Here is a 23,185-nt window from a genome sequence, read left to right as displayed (position 1 = left end):
GTTAAAGATGCTAAGATTTGCACTGGGTGTGACGAAGATGGACAGGATTAGAAATGAGGACATTAGAGGGTCGGCTCAAGTTGGACAAAGTCAGAGAGGCGAAATTGCGTTGGTTTGGACATGTGCAGAGGAGAGATGCTGGGTATACTGGGAGAAGGATGCTAAGGATAGAGCTGCCAAGGAACAGAAAAAGAGGAAGGCCTAAGAGAAGGTTTATGGATGTGGTGAGAGAGGACATGCAGGTGATGGGTGTAACAGAACAAGATGCAGAGGACAGAAAGATATGGAAAAAGGTGATCCGCTGTGGCGACCCCTAACGGGAGCAGCTGAAAGAAGAAGAATGATATTAATGCAACTCAAAAATGCCAAAAAGAGGTTACGAGGCCTCTAAAAGACCCATACACCAGGCCAAAATATTCAGAATCTGACCTGCCTGCAGATGGGCCTCACCCCAGGCAGCACGACTCCAACTCTACAGGCAGACATTTGGTCTATACAGGCCCCAAACGAGATCTGGCTCTAAAAGTTCAAAATGCCTCTTTAAATTTCCCAAATCTCCCACATTACACAAAAATACACACAAATGTTCCACAAGGGAGAACAATCATCAAGGTCAAAGTAAGCTTTATTGTCATCTTAACCTTATATAAGTATACAGATGTTATGAACTAGAGAGTGAACTAAGCTGGAACTAATTCCAAAAGCAATGACTCAAAATGCCCATTATGGGAGTTACAAAAAGGACAATAAAGAAGACATACAGTGGAGAAAATAAGTTTTGAACGTGACAACTTTTTCTCAGTAAATATATTTCTAATGGGGCTTGTAAGAGAAGGCTGGCAGTTCAACTCGGTTGGGACGCCCCTGAGATGAAAGGACGGGGGAAGGCAGTTTTTCTAGGACACTAACTCCTCCAAGATACTAGACGGCAGCGCCCCTGGAGTATAGCAGGCATCCTGGGACTTGGGGAGCCTTGCTTCCGTTATAGCCCGTAAGTACTAGGAAGTCACGTGGATGGGAGCTCCAAAGTACTTCTGGCCTGATTAAAGAACTTTAATTCTCTGTTTGACCCGGACTATTTAAAGGACTGCTGAAGACCCAGCAGGCGAGCCAGAGTTGGGTGGAGGTGGACAAAGCTTGCTGGGAGGCATGGAGGAGAGGAGAATTGTATTTATTATTGAGAACTGTGAATTACTTGCTTGTTTAGTGTGGCTGTGGTGCTTGGAGGCACCGTTTATAGAATAAATGAGAATTAAAGGTCTTCTTAGTGCTTTTTCCCTGTGTCCTGAGCATCTGTCTGTTGGGTTTAAAGGGGCAATAGTGCTACCTAGTGTTCACAGGCTATTGGCATGAAATTTTCTCCAGATTTCGGTAACAACCCAAGTAATCCACACAAACAAAGAAATCAAAACAAATAAGTCCATAGATTAAGTTATGTGTAATTAAGTAGAATGAAACCAGGAATACTTATTGAACATTTGAAGTAAAGGGGGTGCAAAAAAGACACTTAGCCAAGAAAGCAGCTGAAATTTATCAGTGTTTAGAAAGCAATCCTGATAGCCCCCTATCAGTGCCAATGCATATCAGCTGGTTAAGTCCTAATTGATGGCCTAGAAAAAGGTTTCTCATTACTGAGGTGTCACACAAGAAGCATCTCATGATGGGTGAAAGCAAAGAGCCTTCCTCTCTCAAGACCTTCGCAACCTTATTGTTGCAAAACATACTGATGGCATTGGTGACAGACGTATTTCTAAACGCCTGAATGTTCCAGTGAGCACAGTTAATCCGGAAGTGGAAAGAACATCATTTTACCACAAACCAGCCACGACCAGGTGCTCCTTGCAAGATTTCTGACAGAGGAGTCAAAAGAAAAATCAGAAGAACTGCCCAAGAGCCAAGGACCACTGGCAGAGAGCTTCAGAAAGACTTGGAATTAGCAGGTCCAGTTGTTTCAAAGAAAACAAGAAATAATGCACTCTACCGCCATGGCCTCTACACTCTACACTCACCACGCAAGACTCCACTGCTGAAGAAGAAGCACATTGAAGGTTGTTTAAAGTTTGCTGCACAACATTTGGACAAACATTTGGAAGAATAGAGTCTGGTCATTGCACACACCATCTTTGGAGGAGAAATGGCACTGCACATCACCCCAAAAACAACAGTGAAGTTTGGAGATGGGAACATCATGGTGTGGGGCTGTTTTTCAGCAGATGGAATTGGCAGACTTCATATAATTGATGGAAGGGTGAATGGAGAAATGCACCGGGAGATTCTGAAGATGAAACGAGGGAGGACATATCAGCAAGACAAGGATCCCAAACTCACAGCCAAGGAAACTCTTGATTGGTGTCAGACAAAAAGGAAATCAAGCTGCTAGAATGGCACAGTCAATCACCCGACTTGAATCCAATTGAAAATCTATAGATAGACCTGAAGATCAGAGTTCATAGAAGAGGCACCCAAAACCTTCATGATTTGAAGACAGTTTGTGTGGAAGAATAGGGCCAAAATCATACCGGAGCAATGCATGTGACCAGAGGAGGCATCTTGAAGCTGTCATTACCAATAAAGTCTTTTCTACTAAGTATTCAATAAATTTCAGAAAGCATGTTCAATACTTTTTCCCTGTGTCAGTCCACTTTATTACACATAATTTATGCACTTATTTGTTTTGGTTTATTTGTATGTGTGGATTACTTGGGTTGTTACCGACATCAGGTGAAAATTTCATGTCAATAGCCCCACTAGAAATATGAGAAAAACACTGATGCATTCAATACTTATTTTCCCCGCTATATATATATACATACATACATAATGTTTTGTAATAAAATAAGCTCCAAGGAGCAACCACAGTCCCCAAGAGAAATCCAAAAGGCAAAGTCAAAAAACAGAGCAAAAGGTCAAAAAAGGCCAGATCATCAGTAGTTACCAAAATCACAAAAACAATGGAAAGCTCACTACCAAACTGGCACATTCGATGAACCGCAAGGGACTGTGGGTTTTTTTTTTTTTGCTCAGCTTTACAGGAATGAGGGCAGTGCCCTGTGATGATATGTAGGCAACCCCACCTCTTGGGGGACCACCCACAAAACACAATGAACATAGTGGTTGATATTTTGACATATGGAAACTAATTAATAAACACAGCTAACATTACAAAAAAGGGACATTTGAACCGCAGCTGCAGGGAAACCGTGGCTCATCCACAACAGCAGCGAGATGAAATGACAAATGAGCCCATGTAGATGTAGGAAGATCATGCAGATTTCATGCAGTCTGAAACTGAACCCAGGACTATGCACTGTGATATAATACTGTGGTACCTCCTGTAACATTTCTCTGCCCACATACAGTAAATAACTAAATAATCATGCAGCTTCGTTTTCTAATTTAGTTTCTATTTCCTTTTTAGATTGTCATAATGTTAAAGTTATTATGATTTATAAGATGCCTTTCCCTGATAGCAGCAACCGGCACCAATAAACAGCCATGTGCTCCAGTCACTGTCATCTGATGTCTCCTAAATCTAAATGAAGGCCACCAGACTAATATCCTGATAAATACCTGCTGAGTGGGCCTTAGCCCACCTCAGCCCGTTAGGCTTTGAAACTCTTGAAGTTTTTAAATGAACATTTTACTTTGTGTCACATTTGTTTCTGCTTCAGATTTATATTTAGGTCACACAGGCCAACAGCTCTGAAGGCTCCACAGACAAGCCCCCCTCATGCTGTCAGTGCACGGCCACTAATAGCGGCCTTGTTATTTTTAAGGAGATTGGGACTGTGGTTTGCGGAGGTCCTTGACAAATTTAATACATTAACCTTGAATGTGTTGTTTGAGATCTTTCAATTTATTGCTTTATTGCCAGCGTCTTCTTGATTCATCATGACAGCCTATGACTCACTTTACCAATTTAGTACATTGCAAGTTAGGACTGGAGATGGGCAGAGTTTCATTTTTGTGTCTTTGATTATGAATGAAAAGAAATGTGATGTTTATGTTTAGGAATGTAAGAGAGGAAAAAAAAAGAAAGAACGACATAAAAGGGCTTAAAACGGCAGGATACCACCATGAGCCCCCCAAAACAGCTCGTAATGCATCCATGGGATCAACTTCACAAATTTCTCAGACTGAATTGGGTGGCTGTGACCAACTGTTATTATGAGAAGTTCCATTTTACCGTCATCATTTTCTTCATTTACGTGATGCCGTTGGAATTGGTCACATGACAGTGATCATCATAAAAGAGGCATCACATGATGCCATAGTATATATATAACTGCAATTACATAATGGCTTTTATCCTTTGTGGATACAAAAACTCCAGTTCTTCTTAAGCCCAATTTAGATGGGTTAGTTTTACCCCAGAAGGTGATGTAAAGTCAGTGGCTGAAGTCGGCTGGTATACACTGGTGCTCCGTACCGGCGTTTCCACATTCTTGCCTTCTTAGTATGGGTGGTTAATGCATGTATACTAGTGTGTACCAGCAATTCATACCAAATTACCAACCCTTATATATAACAAGAATATGTCTGCTTGTGCTTCAAAGAAAGACCCAAATTTTAGCTATAAATTTTGCATATCAACACGTCTTTCAGATCTATGAGGGGATAGCCCCATCTCCCCATTATTTAACATGTACAATGAGGAATACCGGCAGTTCTGGGTAAAGTAACTATTACCCAGAGGACCTATCTAGACAGATAGACAGACAGATATAACTTTATTGGTCCTCAAGGTGAAATTAAAACTTTACAGAAGCTCAAAAAAACCTATAAATATTACAACAAACCACAACCCCTCAAATACACACAAGAACGTCTGGCTTGGATAATAAGAAAGCCACTGCTGTCAAAAACAGGATTGTATGTGGGAGTAAAATGAGATTGGATCTGCCCAGCTGTGCAACGGGTTTACATTTAAAGACATTGTTGTGATGTAGGATTTTGCATATGACTTGATAAATATTTTGTATGTCTTTATTTTGTAATTTAGGCAAAGCAATGTAATTTAGTGTTTAACCCCCCCTTACGACTGAGTCTCTTTGAATTTTATGACAGAGATGGGGGAAGGAAGTGCTTGACACAAATGTTTCTCTGCTAGAGTCTTTCAACCCCTGCAAGTGGTCTTGGGGGGGTGGCAGGTGTTAAGATGTTCTATTTCCCCCATTGGTCTGAGGTATGGCTGTTTGGAATTGGCTAGTCTCAGAGGCCTTTAAGTACCATGATGTCCTATTGGCTGTAGGGGTTGGACAGAAAACCCATAAATTTGCTTGCTTTATCTCACTCTCTCTCTCTTGCTAACCTGTGATGATGAAGAACTATCTTTCTCTTACTAACATCTGAAAGAAGCATCTCTTACTGATCTGATGAAGAAGACCATCACACCATGAACTGAAGACAACACAATGAAGAGCACAGCTCGGCTTCAGCCATATTGAACAGACATGTGGCTGAAAGCTGAGCACCAATGATGCCTTAACTAGAGACATTAAGTAACTAACAAGTCTGTGTGCCACCTGAAACTACACATCACCATTTAATCAGGTTGCATGGTTGCCAATATTCAAATGTACTTTGCATTTTGTTATTATTTATGAATATTATCAATAATACATTATTTTATGTGTAACTTAACTCCTGCTTGTCTTTTTACTACATCTAATTGCCTGAGGTTCTAGATATAGAAGGGAAGGTGGGGATAAGTTATATACAATAATACCTTATAAACAGTGGTAAATCTGTGGGATTAGGCATTCTGACAAAGGCTACATATTAATAATACAATAGGGGAAGTAGAGCGAGATATATATATATAATACTCTGCCAAGATAAAACAGACATTAACACTGGGATAGAGCAGGTCCAGCTTGTTGGGTCCACAAATGCAACATGCTGATAAATGTTTATCCCTTCCAAAGTTCCCCTGTTTAAAGTCACCAGGATTCTGAGGTCAGAATGATTCATGTTGGTAACACAGTGAATAATTCCAGTTGCTGAGTTACTAAAAATTATTAACAAGGATTATGTGACTAATTTCACTCGGATGTAACATGGACAAATTGGGTCAGTATCTCAATGCCTGGATTATACACTTTAGTTTTAAATATAATGTGCCTAATTATATCAGATGAAACCCATCCAGCATTAAAAATCATCTTAAATGAGAAGTTTAAGGCAGCTCTCCACAGTACCCGAACGTCCTGTGGCTTACCATTAGATGCAACAGTTTGTTCAATTTATTTAACTCTTTCTTATTTATTTATAGTTTGCTCATCTTTAACAGGCCGAATGGTGGCTCTGAAGCTAGGGATTTGAAGGTTGCCAGTGCCAAAAGTGATTCTACTCCATTGGGCCCTTAACCCAAGGGTTAATCTGCATCCAGCCCTGCTTGTAGGCCCTCCAACCTGCAGGGAAAAAACGGGGTTTGGTGACAGAATTGGCACTCCAGCCACCAGAAGAAACCTCACACTCGATCTGAACTAGTGTGGTGCTGAGGTGTCACCCGCTGCATGGCTGCACTCGGGTCCTAATCTGGGATCCTGAGTTGGTTTGCCATGTGGTGTGTGTGGCAATGAGCTATATCAATTACAGTCATGGCCAAAAGTTTTGAGAATGACACAAATATTAATTGTCACAAAGTTTGCTGCCTCAGTTTTTATGATGACAATTTGCATCTACTATAGAATGTTATGAAGAGGGATCAGATGAATTGCAATTAATTGCAAAGTCCCTCTTTGCCATGAAAGAACCTCAAGGAGAGAGCTTCAGTTGTTGTGAAGAAGGCTTCAGAGCACCCAAGAAAGTCCAGCAAGCGCCAGGACCGTCTCCTTAAGTTGATTCAGCTGTGGGCACCATCAGGGCAGAGCTTGCTCAGACTTTTGGAAGATGGCCTGGTGGGTGTCAAGAAGGGCTGAGCGCTACCATCAGTTCTGTGTCATGCCAACAGTAAAGCATCCTGGACACCATTCATGTGTGGGGTTTCTTCTCTGCCAAGGCAGTGCAGGGCTCACTCACAATTTGACCTAAGAACACAGCCCTGATTAAAGAATGGGACCAAAACATCCTCCGGGAGCAACTTCTGCCAATCATCCAAAAACAGTTTGGTGACCAGCAATGCCTTTTCCAGCATGATGGAGCACCAGGCCATAAGGCAAACAGGATAATTAAGTGGCTCGGGGAACAAAAAATTGAAATTTGGGGTCCATGGCCAGGAAACTCCCCAGACCTTAATCCCATTGAGAACTTGTGGTTAATCCCGAAGAGGCAGGTGGACAAACAAAAATCCACCAGTTCTGACAAACACCAAGCATTGATTCTGCAAGAATGGGCGGCCATCAGTCAGGATCGGGCCCAGAAGTTGATGGACAACACGCCAGGGTGAATTCTTGAAAAAGAAAGAAGGGCCAACACTGCAAATTTTGACTCTTTGCATAAACTTAATGTCATTATCAATAAAAGCCTTTGAAATTTATGAAATGCTTGTAATTCTACTTCAGTATACCATAGAAACATCTGACAAAAAGATCTAAAAACACTGAAGCAGCAAATTTTGTGAAAACCAACAGTTGTGTCAGTCTCAAAACGTTTGACCACGACTGTACAAGGCTGACTGAGGTACATCAATATGGGGCACACAAATCTTGCAAACCCATTTCAAAGCAGCCTGCTACACCCCTGATGTCCATTATGCCTTAATGTCACTACTCAATTTCAATTCGAGAGCCGCTCCATCCTGTGTGGTTGATGTGTCTGCCACTCAAACACAGTAAACGTTTGTATTCAACAACAACAACAACATTTATTTCTAGAGCACATTTTCATACGAATGGTATAGCTCATAGTGACTTACAAGATGAAGAAAGAAAAAAAGAAAATATATAAAAAGTAGGCAATACTAATTAACAAAGAATAAAGTAAGGTCTGATGGCCAGGGAGGACAGAAAAAACAAAAAAAAAACTCGAGGGAGGGAAAATAAAACCAAAATCTGCAGGGGTTCAGAGGCCACAAGACCACCCAGCTCCCTCTAGGCGTTCTACCCAACATCATTGATCTCAATCAGTCCTCATGGTTTTCAGGCTTCACATGGAAGAATTAGACGATGATGATGGTCATGTGGACCTCTGGCCTTCAATCTATCATTGTATTCAGTTACAGAATGGAAGGCTTACAGAATGCAGAGGACGGATGTGTAGCACAGCCTATGGTGTTTCTAGCATTTCATGTGAATGAGCCATTTTATTTTGTCATTGTGAACTAAGCTACATTTCCAGTTTTCCTACACAGCTTTGCTTCTGGGCAAACCATCCAAGCAGAAGAAAAAACGCTAAAGTTAGGCAATGTGGTAATTTGCTTCATTTTTAGAGGATGACATAATTGATCAGTCATGCAATGTGTTCTACTTCTTCTTCTTTCGGCTGCTCCCATTAGGGGTTGCCACAGTGGATCATCTTCCATATCCTTCTGTCCTCTCCATCTTGTTCTGTTACATCCATCACCTGCATGTCCTCTCTCACCACATCCATGAACCCTCTCTTAGGCCTTCCTCTTTTTCTCTTCCCTGGCAGATCTATACTTAGCACCCTTCTCCCAATATACCCAGCATCTCTCCTCTGCATATGTCCAAATCAACACCATCTTGCCTCTCTGACTTTGTCTCCAAACCGTCCAACCTGAGGTGACCTTCTAATGTCCTCATTTCTAATCCTGTCCATCCTCATCACACCCAAAGAAAATCTTAGCAACTTTAACTCTGCCACCTCCAGCTCTGTCTCCTGCTTTCTGGTCAGTGCTCTCTAACCCAGCAGTGTGTTACTGAAGCTGAACTATGGTATAGTGCATTTCATATCTATCTATTATATAGTGCCATTCACTAAAAGTCAGTCTCTCTTTTATGTGGTGCCACTTACCCCATCTTTCTATATACAGTAGCATTCTATAGTTCTGTCTATCTATATATTTAATGCCTTCCTCTGTCTGTCTATATTACACAGTAACATTCACATCTATCTGTGTCCACCATGATCTCACCAATATTGCAGTATATCACAGGGGAAACTGTGAGACCAAATGTCCTATAGCTGAGCTTGATACTGCATTAGGATGATGATCTTTATGATGCAAGCAATCCATAACTAAATAAGAAAATAAATCAAACTTTGGACTGACCAAATCAAAACACCATGGAGAAGTCGGGAATAAAGAAATGGCGTCCTCCATCAGCCAACTGACCCAATGTTGTGAGGCAGACGTGTTATAGCTTTGTAGGGCCAATATTACCATATTGAGTATGGTGAAACTCTGACTCGTATATGCTAATCAACATGTTACATGTCACCACTGTCTAGTGCCATAAGTAGGTGGTATCATCACCTTTCCTCAACAAATTTCACATTTGTCATCTTTCTATCCATACATAAATTTAAAAAAATTGCTAGGTTGGAACTTATCCCAGAAGGCATTAGGCACAAGGCAGGAACAATCCCTGGGCCAGGCCCCAGTGCATTGCAAGGTGAACACACATGCACAACATGCACAACCAAGCAAGCATTTACAATTTATTATATATTCAAATGCAAAATTACCATACTACTTTACTAAAAAAGCATTCTACAAACACTACATTAGTGGTGCTTGTTGGGTTTTTGAAGTCAAAAAAGTTGTTGTGTGTGTTGTTTTATCTCATTTTTGGATTTTTTTGAGGGCCAGGTGATTCTTAGTTCTAGAAATGATGAAGGGGTGCCCTTACTTTTTCACACGGCTGTGTACTTTGCTCTTGTTCCTGCCCGCTTGGTTTAAGTAGCACAGTCTGAACTACAGAGCGATGCTACCATATATTGGGTTGTCACTCTCCGTGGGAAGGTCAGGTGGATCTCAGAAAGAGGAAACTCAGCATACTTCATAACACTCAGTGGTGTAACTGACAGGAAGTGCCGAAACAGCAAAGGACAAACAGGGGGAAACTTGTTTAAAGCACACATGCTTCGAAGGGTTAAGTGCAGAGCATTTTTTCCAATGTGTATTTCTTTCTGACACAAGTGGCAGGCAGCAGATCATCCCTGCTTGTTTAGAACAAAGCTGATGAGCAAGCCTTGGCACACAATAGAAGAAAATGTGCCAGCCTGCACGTAGCCCGTTAACCATGCAAAGCCTCATGCGTCGAGTTTCCAATTACAGATGAAGCAAGAGGACAATGGAAGCGCCCTGCATGACCTCACAGTCAGCCACCTTTACTTCAAGATCGCCTCTTTGTCTTAACCAAATGGCACTTTAAAACTTGAAGTGCCTCAAGGCGGGATCCTAAAATAGACTGCATTCTTCCAATATCCATTCTAAATCTGTTATAACTACAGTTTGTATTTCATTTTTTCTGTCGTTCTCTTCATCCTTTCACGAGCATTTTTGTGCTTGTTTTTTGGCCCCTGATTCTGACATCAGTTTTATGATCAGAGTCTTATTTATTTTCTCCACATTTGCCACCATTTTTGTTATTTACATTGCAGCCATTTTTGCCATCCCATCGTCAGGACAGCGCTGTCAGAGGGTGTGTCCTCAGAGTTTGTGAGCCACCAGTAACGGCACAATGGGTTCAAAGGTCACCGTTTCAGACACTGAGTTTGCAGAGTCAGAAACACATTTTTATCAATCATTTCTGTACTTTTATAATCTATTTTCTAAGGGCTATTACTGATTTCAAATCATTCTTGACACTTTGACATTTGATTTGGCCTTGGTAACACTGGTTTTCGACTTTTTCTCCTATTACTTTTAATAATATTCCTCCTAGGGCTTCCAACATAATAAAATTAGCCATTCACATTTCTAAAATGAATTACGTGAGAGTGCTTTGGGGTAGTCTAGCTGTATATAATACACTACTGTGGCTGTCCGTTTGTCTGTCCAGGATTTTAAATCACATGTAGCTCGCAAACCGTTTGACTGATTGACCTGAAATTTGGTACACATATACAACGTGACGTCTACTATCCGCTTTCGGGGTGATGATTGACCTCCAAGGTTATTCCTTTTTTTATTTTATTTTATTGTAGAATCAGCTGTTGGCAGCAGCCAGCAGGGCGGCCATGCGATGCATGTATATGGGCGCCGTTCTCATCCCTACCACCTTCGCCGTCACTTCCCCTACCTTTTCATATCTTAAATCATCCTTGAGGTAGATTGAAGACTTAAGTGCCAGCTTAAGTGAAAAATTAAAGAAAACCTACTAATTAATTGCAACACAAACTCTGACTTAATCAGTTTTAATGTGAAAAGATGCCAACGAAAGAAGAGAAGAAGCGGGCCGCTAGGGTGGAGAAAAGAAGAGCTGCTCAGGAAGGAGCAAGCGGATCCACCTCTGAGCAAACGAATGATAAACATACAAAGCAAGAGGATGAAAACTAGGAATGCTCATGTCAAGTGTATTCGCCGTTACTGGTACAATATAATCTGCCAACAAGCAAACGTGTTTGTTGGACAATCGGCAGAAGAGTGCAGAGAACTTCACAAAAGGCTGCTGAGATGGGGGAAGAGAAAATCAGCAGCCATTTGTGAAGTTCTCCGCTCTCTTCTGCCGATTGTCCAAACAAAAAGCAGTCACTTCTTGTTGGCAGATTATTTTATATCCTGAGAGGTGAAAGGGGTGGTGTTTTCTCCATATTTGTCCTTTTTTTTTACTAACGTTCACCTTTATTACAGTTTGTTTTGTGTGTGTGCGTGCGTTTGTTTTATTTTCTACTAGTCCATTACCCTCAGTTGTACTCTTGCTTTTTTGACATGCCAGTCATCCTTCACAAAGTCTGTAAATGTTGACAGCAGATCCCACCTGAGAATCTGTGGCAATCCTTCAGAAGGGCTGCTGCCTACCAAGGTGTCCTTCAGAAAGCATTTCAGAGTTTAAACTTCAACAAACGGACATAAAAAAAAAAAATCAGAACTTAGTGACAGCCATTCAGAACTCACCACAGTGTGTACTATTTCTGTATTATCTGATCTGATCACTTTTGATCTGGTTTTCCAGGTGAGGATCAAAGAATCAAGCTGGCACACACCTAGTTCACCCTATGTTCAGCCACATTTTCCAGCTTTTGCCGGAGAATACTCAGATGCTCCTGGAACAGTCTAAAGATATAATTCCTCCAATACTCTCACATGCAATGGATGAGATGAAGAGGACATGCCCACCATAACCAGCTTCTCTCTATCTGGAGAAGTAGTGGTTCAGCTCCAAGGTCCTCCCATATTGCTCAAGATTTCGGTCTTTAAGGTAACACCCAGAGATCATGACCATAGGTGAGGCTCGGTATCTAGTCCAACCAGTAAGCTGAGTGCTTCCTCGAAGGACTAAGGCTACAACGTCCAGAAAACTGCAATCATTGCTCCCATTTGTTTCTCAACCTTAAGATCGCCTCTGCCTTGATGTACAGCATTAAGAAGACTGAGAAGTAATTGAATTCATCCACATCCATCGGCAATGGCTCATCCTTAATCTGCAGAGAACAAGCCACTCTTTTCTAAGAGAGGACCGTGTCCTCAAATGTGGAGGTGTTCATTCTTGTTGTAGTTTATTCCCCTAACAGAGCACTAAATTGTTGCTAACCAATTACTGGCTGGAGTGTGTAGTGCAGGATATCAACAACATGACTGCCAAAATGTTGACACCATCCATTTCTAGGTTATCTGAGATTGCAGACTGAAACTTCAGAATTTTCCTGCAAGTCATTTCTGATTTTAATTTCCCAATAAAGACTTTTTTCCTACGATATTCTGGCTAAAATTTTTGTTTTAAATTTTTGGGCTTTAAAAATGATAGAATTGACCTTCTGGTTACAAACTTGGCTAGGCTCTGATGCATCGTTTCATCTTGTGGTCCCTTTTTATTTACAAGCCACCTCTTTGTGCACCTTGGCAATACGGTTATTAGTGTCATGTGCACAGAGTACATTCCTACTGGGGCTTCCTTAGGTTTACAGGTTCAGGATCCACCTGAGTGTGCCCCCTTCAGCACTCTGACTTTCAGTCTACAGCCTGTTTCAAGATAGTTTATAATGCCATTCTGGTCACTTCCTGATAAATGCATTTTTGAGATATCTACTCTACTGCAGATATATTAAAATGTAAAGGATTTTTTTCATCTATCTAGAACTGGACATGGGAGAACTGAACTGGCTGGTTTGGACACGTACAGAGGAGAGATAGTGGGTATATTGGGAGAAGGGTGCTAAGGATAGAGCTGCCAAGCCAGAGGAAAAGAGGAAGGCCTAAGAGAAGGTTTATGAATGTGGTGAGAGAGGACATGCAGGTGATGGGTGTGACAGAACAAGATGGAGAGGACAGGAAGATATGGAAGAAGATGATCCGCTGTGGCGACCCCTAACAGGAGCAGCCAAAAGATGAAGAAGATCTAGAACTGGACATGGCACAGATAGATAGATAGATAGATAGATAGATAGATAGATAGATAGATAGATAGATAGATAGATAGATAGATAGATAGATAGATAGATACTTTATTAATCCCAAGGGGAAATTCACATAATCCAGCAGCAGTATACTGATACAAAGAAACAATATTAAATTAAATAGTAATAAAAATCAAAAGAATTAAAATAAAATTAATGTTCGCATTTAGTGGCATATTGGTAGAACCGCTGGCTCAAAAGAAGGAGTCTGGGGTTTGTGTCCTGGGTGACATCTCTGCATGGAGTTTTGCATGTTCTCCCCATGTCCATGTGAGTTTCCTCCAAGTGCTCAGGCTTCTCCTGACAGCCCAAAGATCGGCAACATTAAATCAGCCCCTGATATGTATGCCTGTATGTTTACCTTGAGATGGACTGTTGTCCTGTCCCAGGATCGTTCCTACCTTGCATCCTATACTTGCTGGGATAGGCTCCAGCTTCCCTGTGACACTTCTCAGGACAAAGTGGGTTTGAAGATGGATGGATGGATATCTAGAATTAAATTACAGATAGCTAAAAAGGGTGAACTACAGGAAGGTTTCTTGACATCAGTACCCAACCACCAGTTATTAATAAAATGTTCACACATCCTCAGAAACACTTTTATTACTGTACTAAAAGGATTTTTTGTATTATACAAAGTAAGAAAATACTAATGACTCACAGTAGGCTACTTGTTTAACACTCCATAGACTCAATAGCATGGTTGTTTAAATAAGCAAAAACCAAACGATTGATTTTTCACTTTTCGCAAACCAATTAAATTTCCTTTTACACTGGAATTGGCATATACTGTTATTTAAATAAAGTTCACATCATTAATCGATATAATAAGATTTTTAAAAAATGGGTACTCACCCACTGAAAAATTGTACTGCCTTTTGGGTGGCCAGAGGAGCGCATGACGGGTGAGTCGCTAAAATGTTCTTTGTTCACATTGTTCATTAAGTAATAAGGCAAAACAATAAATAAGAAACAGAAATGAAAAGCACAACACTTTAAAACAGCAAGAGCACCAAACGGAGCCCGTTTACACACGACAGCCTGCGGAGAGCTATTCAGTTTAACCGGCGGGCAATTTAAACGTTTGGTTGGCGCGTGCGCGCGCTTGTTCCTTTTAATTTATTATTATTATTATTATTATTGTGTTCAGATTCAGAATTAGACGTTTTTGATGTGGATACTGAACTGCAGAGTAAAAACGAGATTGATTTCAAAAAGCGAAGGATTGATGTATAGGCGCCGTAAAAGTCCGCAATACAAATTGAAAAGGCAGTATATTGAATAGCTTTGCTATGGTAATTTCAGTTCAAGTCCATTAACGCAAAGGCGGTAATTCCGAAATCTATATAAATACTGTACATATATAACGTGCGCCTTCTCCTTGCCGCCCCTATGCGGACGCCCATAATAACTACGGTAAATAAGGTAAAATTAATTGATATTACACATACAGACAAATAACAAATACATTGAACAATATTATGCAAAATGAAAACGATGGACAATAATGAAAAGAACACAAAGAAGACAACCTGCACTTTAAACTTTATTATTTCTTTTATTAGAGAGGCACCAGCCACTCTGCTCCTTGCTTCTATCAACCCACTGGCCAAACGAAACTTTTATTTAACGTGTTGCACGTCACGCGTCTTCAAGTCCTTATAAAGCTGCGGCGATTATTAGTTATTAGTATAGTATGCCTCATTGACTCACATCTCGAAGAAGGCTATTCGCGTTTTCCGACGGACACATTTCACTGTAACCCTTCGCCGTGCTTGTTGGTTGCCATGGGTACCATGATGACGCGGCTGATTTAAACCGAGACGGCGGAGGCGGTGGAACCGGAAGTGATTCGTGCTTTGTATCGATGAGTGGTTAACAAACGTTGTGTGGTTGCTGGTGAGTAGGATTTTATTACGAAGGAGAGTTGTGTGTCATTTCATTTGTAAGAGGGCACTTAACGGGAGAATTACTGCAGTACGAAACACAGGAAAGAGGCGGAGGCGCGCGAAGGACCCCCTACTACCCCTGACTCACTTTGAATCATACTTGCCTTATTTAAGTTGAAAAAAGTGGAATATAATAATTGATGTCGCTGATCTTTCAGTTAAAAATGCATGCTGCTTTCAATTCGCAAAAAGAAGTTATATATCGTGCTGTATAGATGTTTGGCGATCAGAATACCTCAGCGTGCAAAAAATGAAAGACCTTTAGAGTTCAGTTAGGGGTGTCATTTATGTGTCGACATACTCTTCACCATCATTTTCCATGTTAATTTAACTTGATTGTGGACTCATTTGTCCTCATCATTTATCTAGCCCACTTATAACTGTTTTTAGCATCACAGGTATGCTGGAAGAAACTGTACCTGGGCAGCATTTAGCACAAGGAGGGCGCTAACCCCACACAGCGCTTCAATCCATCACTTGGCCCACTTAGACACACAGACAAAATTGGGTCAATTTACAGTCGCTGATAAATCAAACCTTTATTGTAAAATGTAGAAAGCATATGGGAACACAAGGAGAACATGCAAACTTCACAGGCTGCATAGGGGGCAAGGTGGCCAGGTCCTTGAAAAATGAATAGCCCAAGGACAGCTTAAATATAGTATAGTTGCCCAAAAAAATAGTCTAATGCCAGATGTAGCTAAAGTGACACAATATAAATCATATCAATCTATATATAAATGCAAAGTTGACTGACTCATTCATTCATCAGCAAAACCACTATTTCCATTTAGTTATACAGCTGAAATTTGATAGGGTGGTACATCTAGGCAAGTAGGTACTTACTGTATTCTCTAAGAAAGGACATTTTGGTATATCAGTATTTAGGGGTGGAATCTTTGGTCAGTTTCAGTAGGTTTCACTCCTTCTTCCCAAAGAAATCTCACTACGGTGCATTGTGGAGCATCCATGTTCCTTTGACTTTGACTTCAGCTTGACTAATGGCAGAGCGCTGTGCATATTCAGACTACCCATAAGCTTTTGCAAAAGTGTGGTATTGCGTCAACTTCTGTCTGTTGCAGTTACCGTGTAGTTTTCAGATGGCCATTACTTTTTTGATTTATCCTCGTGTTAGCCTCTGGGGTGGGGGGGAAAAAAACAACTCCAATACAAATACTGTATATAGAAAAGTACTGGGTTAGTTACATACTGTAGTACTTCCAATACAGCCAACTAACCCTTGGCACTATAAACGAAGGCCCATTCTCTTAGGAAATTTCCCAGGCACAGCCAACACAGCTAGTAAAGCAGATACATAAGCATTGACCCCTGTGTGTTTGTGTGTCTTCATGGGTATAATATTTTAGTACATGTTTAATATTTTAAGTACTAGGGGATTCTTCCCCCTGCTCACTTTGTTCGGCAACCCCCGTGTGGGTGCTACTGCCGCTCATGTATGGGGAAGCAGATGTACAATTTAAACAGATTGTTATTTTCATGGGTGTTGTTACGTATGCATAATTGACCTAACTATTTTACATTACAGCGAGTAATTAGCCATAGTAAAATGTAATAAATTGAAAGAAAATCGTTCCATGTTGCGTTAGAGGTATTCGTTGCGTTATACGTTTTCATTCTGTTTGGCTTTGAAATTAACACGCAGATACCTTTTAAACTTACACTTTTACTGTACAACTTCAGTAGAAACAATATTTGGAATTAACTTTCCTTCAATATCACTTTGAATTTTGATACAGTGTTTGGAGTTCCATCGTGAGAACACAACGTATAACTGCCTGTGAGTGAATTTCGTTTCTTTCTCTCTAATAAATAAACCGACTTTTTCGAATGTCTGTCCCTGTGATTTGTTAATTGTCATAGCAGAAGCTATTCTAATGGGAAACGTTTTAATACAAATGGCATATCAAGATCTCCTTTGGTGTCTAATGTTAGATGTACTACATTACCTTTCTGGGCGCCTGTTAAAATTTTACATGTCAGAATTGTTCAACCAGTTTTGAATACCACTAATCTTGTCCTATTGCATAGCCCATCACTCAGACATAAATTACGCAAAAACATTACAATCCTTCTTTCAACAGTAATTTGGCTGGTGGAAGACTGGAAAACGTAAAAATTAATAAGAGCTGAGAGCGCAGGAACTGTGTCTGACAAAAGCACTCACATGAATGAGAGGCGAGAGGACCGCGGGAGTGGGCCATTAACCAAAAATGGGAGAGAGGAGGGCAGGACTTGAAAAAAATCTCTTGGCAATAGTCTCGTCTCACCTCAAGGTTTTTTTTTTATAACAGAGAGATATTTTATCCAAGGTGACTTAAAACATTTGAGATCCAATTGTTTCCATTTCTTTTGCTTTTCCAATTGGAGCCCAGGCAGGTGAAGTGACTTGCTCAGGGCCACACAGTGTCAGTAGTGGGATCTGAACACCCCACCTCTGCGGTTGCAGTCCCACTATTCCCACACAGCCTGCTCTACACACATATTTAACTGGATATGCATGCTGATACAGAAACCGCATTTCATTTTGCATTTTTGGAGCACACTTTTTTGATTGATAGATTTACTTTGTCTTCAAGGGAAAATCCATCCATCCATCCATTATCCAACCCGCTATATCTTAACTACAGGGTCACGGGAGGTCTGCTGGAGCCAGTCTCGGCCAACACAGGGCGCAAGGCAGGAAACAAACCCCGGGCAGGGCGCCAGCCCACTGCAGTCAAGGAGAAATTGAAAAGTTTATAGAACCTCAGGGAAAAAGAAAAAAAAATATAACTAAAAAAAAATTATAAAATAAACGTAACCAAAAAACTATGCATAAAACAAACAATAAGTCCTCCAGACACACAAGAGCTTCTTGCTTCACCAAGAGAGCTGCTGCTGTCAGTCACAGTCTTGTAGGTGGGAGTAAGACATGGTCAGATCTGCTTATGATAATTTGATTGGAAGTTCAGACACGAGCTTGCTTTTTTTTATTTATTTATTTATTTTTTTTTTTACACTTCCCTTACAGACTATCTATTGATCATAATTTCTCAAAAAGACAGACATGTAAAGCCTTCTGTTCATTCATAGCTCTAGTGGTGCTGACGTCGGCTGGTTTGGGAGAAGCCTGGAAGCTTTCATCTTCCGCAGACTGGATTAACTGTAAAAACACCGACTGGAGACGAGCCGTTACGTTATGGGAGGGGACAGCATTTTAGCAGAGACTTGCAGAGCCCTCAAAGAAATGCGCTTAATGTCGCCACCGGGTCTTCTGCCCTGTGGAATTTCTCTGGAAAGCATAAAGTGTAACACAGCATTACTAACGTAGCTTGATCAACCGCTGTGCAACTTAAGGTTATTTTGTGTTACTTTGTAACTTTTTAGAGCTAATTATGTACGTCACAAGCACCATATAAAATAACAATTGATTTTTTTTTCTACCCAGGCAGTGCAATCAGTTGGATTTCATTTGACACCACTAAGCCTGATCCTGAGTGAGTCGCTTTTTATTTTATTATTGCACTCTTCTTACTGCAGCACGACCCACAGCACTGCCTGCCTTTATTCTTTTTTGCCGTCAGCATATCATAATACGGGACTACAAATTATTATTATTATTTTTTTTTTTTTTAAAGTTTTGCTTTCTGAAAAGTTGTTGGTGATTTGTGACATTTATGACAACGATAAGTGATGAACCTGGCACCCGAGTTTTTAAACATTTTGGTAAGGTGCGGCGCTGATGTTGCTCTGAGTCTATGCATTAATGATGCTGTTTATTTGTGGATGCTTTTCCGTTTTTTCCTCTGTTCCAGTCTGAGTTACTTTAGAGGTACACATAATAGTGTTTGATTCCACTGCTTTCTGTGGTTCTGGTTTGTTCTGAATATGTGTGTACTCTGATTGTGTTGACGGAGTAGTCTAAGTGGTGATTATGATAGACTGCTTCATGCTAAACACAAATCTAAGCTTGGATTGTATCGTGTTGGAATTTAGAGAAATAAGAAATTAACTTTTGCTAAGATGCAATGTTAAACTAATGCGGCTCTGACACCATGGCATTAGTTCAACTGAGCCAATTTCTGCTGCCGATTATTGTTTATACCCGGCATGGCCATGGCTGTGGAGAACACAAAGCCTCCACCTCCGATTCCTCAATTTTGAAATTAGACAGAAATTATTCACTATGTTACTTGAAGGCACACTACATACAAGACACAAGGCACTTCATCACTGACGCAATGAATCATCAGGAAACTTTTTAGCACTGCCGCCTGTTAAAGCTGTAGCGACGTCATTGTGGCTTCCAAACACTGAGTAACATTAATCAGCTGTACTTCTGCATTCAGTAAAACCTAGAAGTGCAGGATTTGCATTTACAGGAAATTTACAGATATTTGTGTTGTTGCCATAGTTTCAAATGCTTCCCTCTCTTTTGTCATTTTCCTATTAATTGACCTCTTTTATGGAGTTAACTTCCTTAATTGTATCCTGATAATGGTAATTAAAAGTGAGTGGAATAGACACGGGGGCTGAAGACACTGAATATCGAAAAGCTGCAGCTACTGGAGTGTCAGCCCACTACGTGCTCATCAATAGACGATGGCTTAAATAACCAGAAAGAGAGGAATGAAAATCATAATGATGGTGAAGAAGGTTTAAAAAAAAAAAAAAACTGAAACGAACCCCCCATGTAACACACAGAAATACTTGCTATCCTGTAACAATATTCACCAAACCCAGTTTTCCAATTTCTTGGCGGGCACCAAAGCACAGAATCTGGGATACAACAGCTTGCTTATTTAAAGCAGAAGTCCAGTTAAATGCCAGCAGCCATACCAGCTGAATGTCTGGTAAGGTAGGCCACCTGAAGCTCAGCATGTTTAGCCCGGCCGGTACTTGGATGGGGGCCCATCTAGGAAAAGCTTGGCTTGATGTTGGTGAGGCCAGCAAAGGGGGAGTTTACTATGTGGTCTCTGAGTGGATCCCAGTAGGGGGGAAAAAATCCTGACTCCCTGTAGTCATAGAAGATCCCTGGGAATTTATCAAAAAGAGTAGAGTGTACACTGATCATCTTCTTTTTCTTTCGGTTGCTCCCATTAGGGTTTGCCACAGTGGATCATCTTTCTGTCTTCTGCATCTTGTTCTGTTACACCCATCACCTGCATGTCCTCTCTCACCACATCCATAAACCTTCTCTTAGGCCTTCCTCTAGCTAAATTGCCCACTACAGCCTGATCGTTATGGGCCCCCTAATCGTCCCCTGTGTCTAATTGGCTATCTCTCTTACCCCTTCACTGCCTAATAGCTGATGTTTGGTGAACATGCTGGCACAAGAATGGCTGTGCCATTGCATCATCCAGGTGGGTGCTACACATTGGTGGTGGTTCAAGTGGCACCCCACTATCCATGTAAAGTGCTTGGAGTAGGTTATAAAAGTGCTATATAAATATAATGAATATTAAATGCAGGCTAAACCTGGAGCTAGCATGACTGACCCTGAGGACCACATGTGAGTCCATGGAGCTGAAATCTGCTGTAAGACCAAAGCGCCTTAACATTTTCACAGTGTGTGTACTTTGGTGTTAACGAGGATGGCCCAGTGACACCAGTTGTGTTTCTCCTTTCTATTTAGGAGTAGATGCTAATATGGCCTTTCACTCACCGACTGCCTTCAGCTGCTTTCTTCCCCTCAGATATCCGCTGCTCCTAAATCCTAGGTTAGGGGTCCTCAGGTTCAGTCCTGGGGTACCCCTCTGTCTACCGGTTTTTATTCACAGGTGTGTCTAGATGATTTAATCGTTTCATTTGATAACCCCTTCTCTTTTTTTTGCGTTCAGAAAAGAACTTTCAGAAGACATTAAGAAATTTGTAGGTTTTCTATAGTCTTACAACCCTTTCTTTTATCATTTTCTTTTTACTTGATGTTTTTCTGTAACGTCTGCTCCCTCAGTTGTATCCAAATACTGACATTTCGTGACAAGCAGTGCAGACAAAGCCATTTCAGTGTCGCATTCATGCATGCGTCCATTCTTTTTGTAACTCTGCAGGGTTGCGGGTAAGCTGGGGGATTTCCCAGCAAGCATTGGGTGCAAGACATCTGAACAAGGGTGCCTGCCCCTCACAGGGTGAACACACAGAAGTGGGCCAATTTAGCACTGTCAGTTCACCTAACCTGCATGTCTTTGGTGTGTGGGAGGAGACCCATGTGGACACTGCAGTTGTTCCTTTCTACCCGTTTCTTCTTTTAACTGTATTTGTTTATAAAGCTGTTAGATTTTTGCCCTTTTGTGTTCATCTCTCCATTTTTCCAAACTTCCTTATCCAGAGCAGGATCACAGGGAAGCAGGGGGCAACCACAGCAAGGATTGGGCACAAGGGTGCCAGTCCATTGCAGGGTGTGCATGCTGACACACTCACTAGGGGCAATTTAGCAACGCCAATTCAGCTAACCTATATGTCTTTGGACTGTGGGAGGAAACCCAAACATACATTTATGTTCATTTGTGGACTGATTAACAGGGTGGATCTCAAGGGTGGTCCCACCGCAACTGCCGGTGTTCATTCCAACCAGCTTCTGCTCTTAACTGCCTCCTGACTTCATTATGCAAGCTGTTATTTCTCAGCGTTCTGCCTATTTAGTGTCAGTCCAGAAATTGCAAAATGGATTTGCTAATTTTTATTGGAGTGTCGTTAAGCATTTCTGTATGCAACACAGAGGTGAATTTTATTTATTTATTTTTTTTTTATGTTGCTCCTTTTTCATTTTCTGGTTCTTTAAACCTACAAATTAGCACACAAGTGAACATTACGCTGATAGAGTCGTGATAGGAGTTCATACTTAATTTTTGGTCATTGTTTTGCTTCTTTTTCTCCCATTTTGAACACCACAGACTTCATTTCTGCATTTAAATTTCACATGAGATTAATATTTGGCAGTGCTGATTTTTAGTTTGTGTCTTTTTCCAACAACGTTTCATTTTTCAAGGGAGCCTCCATTTTCTAGCATCTTTCTGTACTGTTGCTAGGGTAACTGTTGCCATAGCATGTCATCGGGTCAATAGTTTACAGTGGATATAAAAAGTATACAACCACCAGACCCCCCCTCCCCCCGGCAACAAAATGGCAACTTTTGTGTGCTGAAATAATTAATCCTGTCAGAACGTATCCCTCTTTTATTGCAAAGTTGCAGTCTGTACAAAGATTAGTGAAAAAAGGGGGGAAAAAAATTCTACACAAATGGTTGCATTAGTGTGAAGACCCTTTTGATTTTATTTAGTCTTTTTGGGGTCTATCAGTTTGGCACATCTGGACTGGCCGATTTTTGCCCACTCCTCCAGACATGTCAAATTCCGAGGGAATCTCCTGTGCAAAGCTCTCTTCAGGCCAACCCACAGGTCTGGGTGGGCTCTGGCTGGGTCATTCCAGGACATTGATCCTCCTTTGATGAAGCCGTTGCTTTGTTGATTTTGATGGATGCCTTGGTTTGTTGTCATGGTGGAAAGGTGAAGTTCCCCCATCTTAAGCTTCCTAGCAGATGCTTAATGGTTTTGTGCCAGAATAGACTGATTGTTGGAGCTCTTCATGACTCCATCCACCTTGACTAATGTCCCAGGTTCAGCTGAAGTAAAGCAGCCCCAAAGCGTGATGTTGCCCCCACCATGCTTCATTGTGGCTTTGGTGTTCTTTTGATAATGTGCTGTGTTATTTTTGCGCCAACTGTACCTTTTGGAATTATGGCCAAGTACTGTAAGTTCCACCTTGGTCTCATC

The 23,185-nt window shown here is 41.0% G+C and overlaps 1 protein-coding gene across 4 annotated transcripts in view; it reads left to right on the top strand.

Annotated features, from left to right (window-relative positions):
• Window positions 1-15,290: 15,290 nt before the first annotated feature.
• Window positions 15,291-23,185, top strand: part of ccdc57 (coiled-coil domain containing 57) — an 85,653-nt gene continuing 77,758 nt past the window's right edge. For 2 of the 4 annotated variants that reach the window (XM_039740347.1, XM_039740344.1), the window contains exons 1-2: window positions 15,292-15,363; window positions 18,862-18,910. The gene's annotated coding sequence lies outside the window, so the exon portion shown is untranslated. Of the gene's footprint in view, window positions 15,364-18,492; window positions 18,771-18,861; window positions 18,911-23,185 lie in introns of those variants that run through there. The other 2 variants (XM_039740345.1, XM_039740346.1) reach the window with 2 other exon arrangements.

The sequence above is a fragment of the Polypterus senegalus genome, chromosome 17 (assembly GCF_016835505.1).
Source record: "Polypterus senegalus isolate Bchr_013 chromosome 17, ASM1683550v1, whole genome shotgun sequence".
Lineage (NCBI taxonomy): Eukaryota > Metazoa > Chordata > Cladistia > Polypteriformes > Polypteridae > Polypterus > Polypterus senegalus.
The sequence above is the reverse complement of the archived record's forward strand: the minus strand, read 5'-3'. Positions and strand labels throughout refer to the sequence as shown.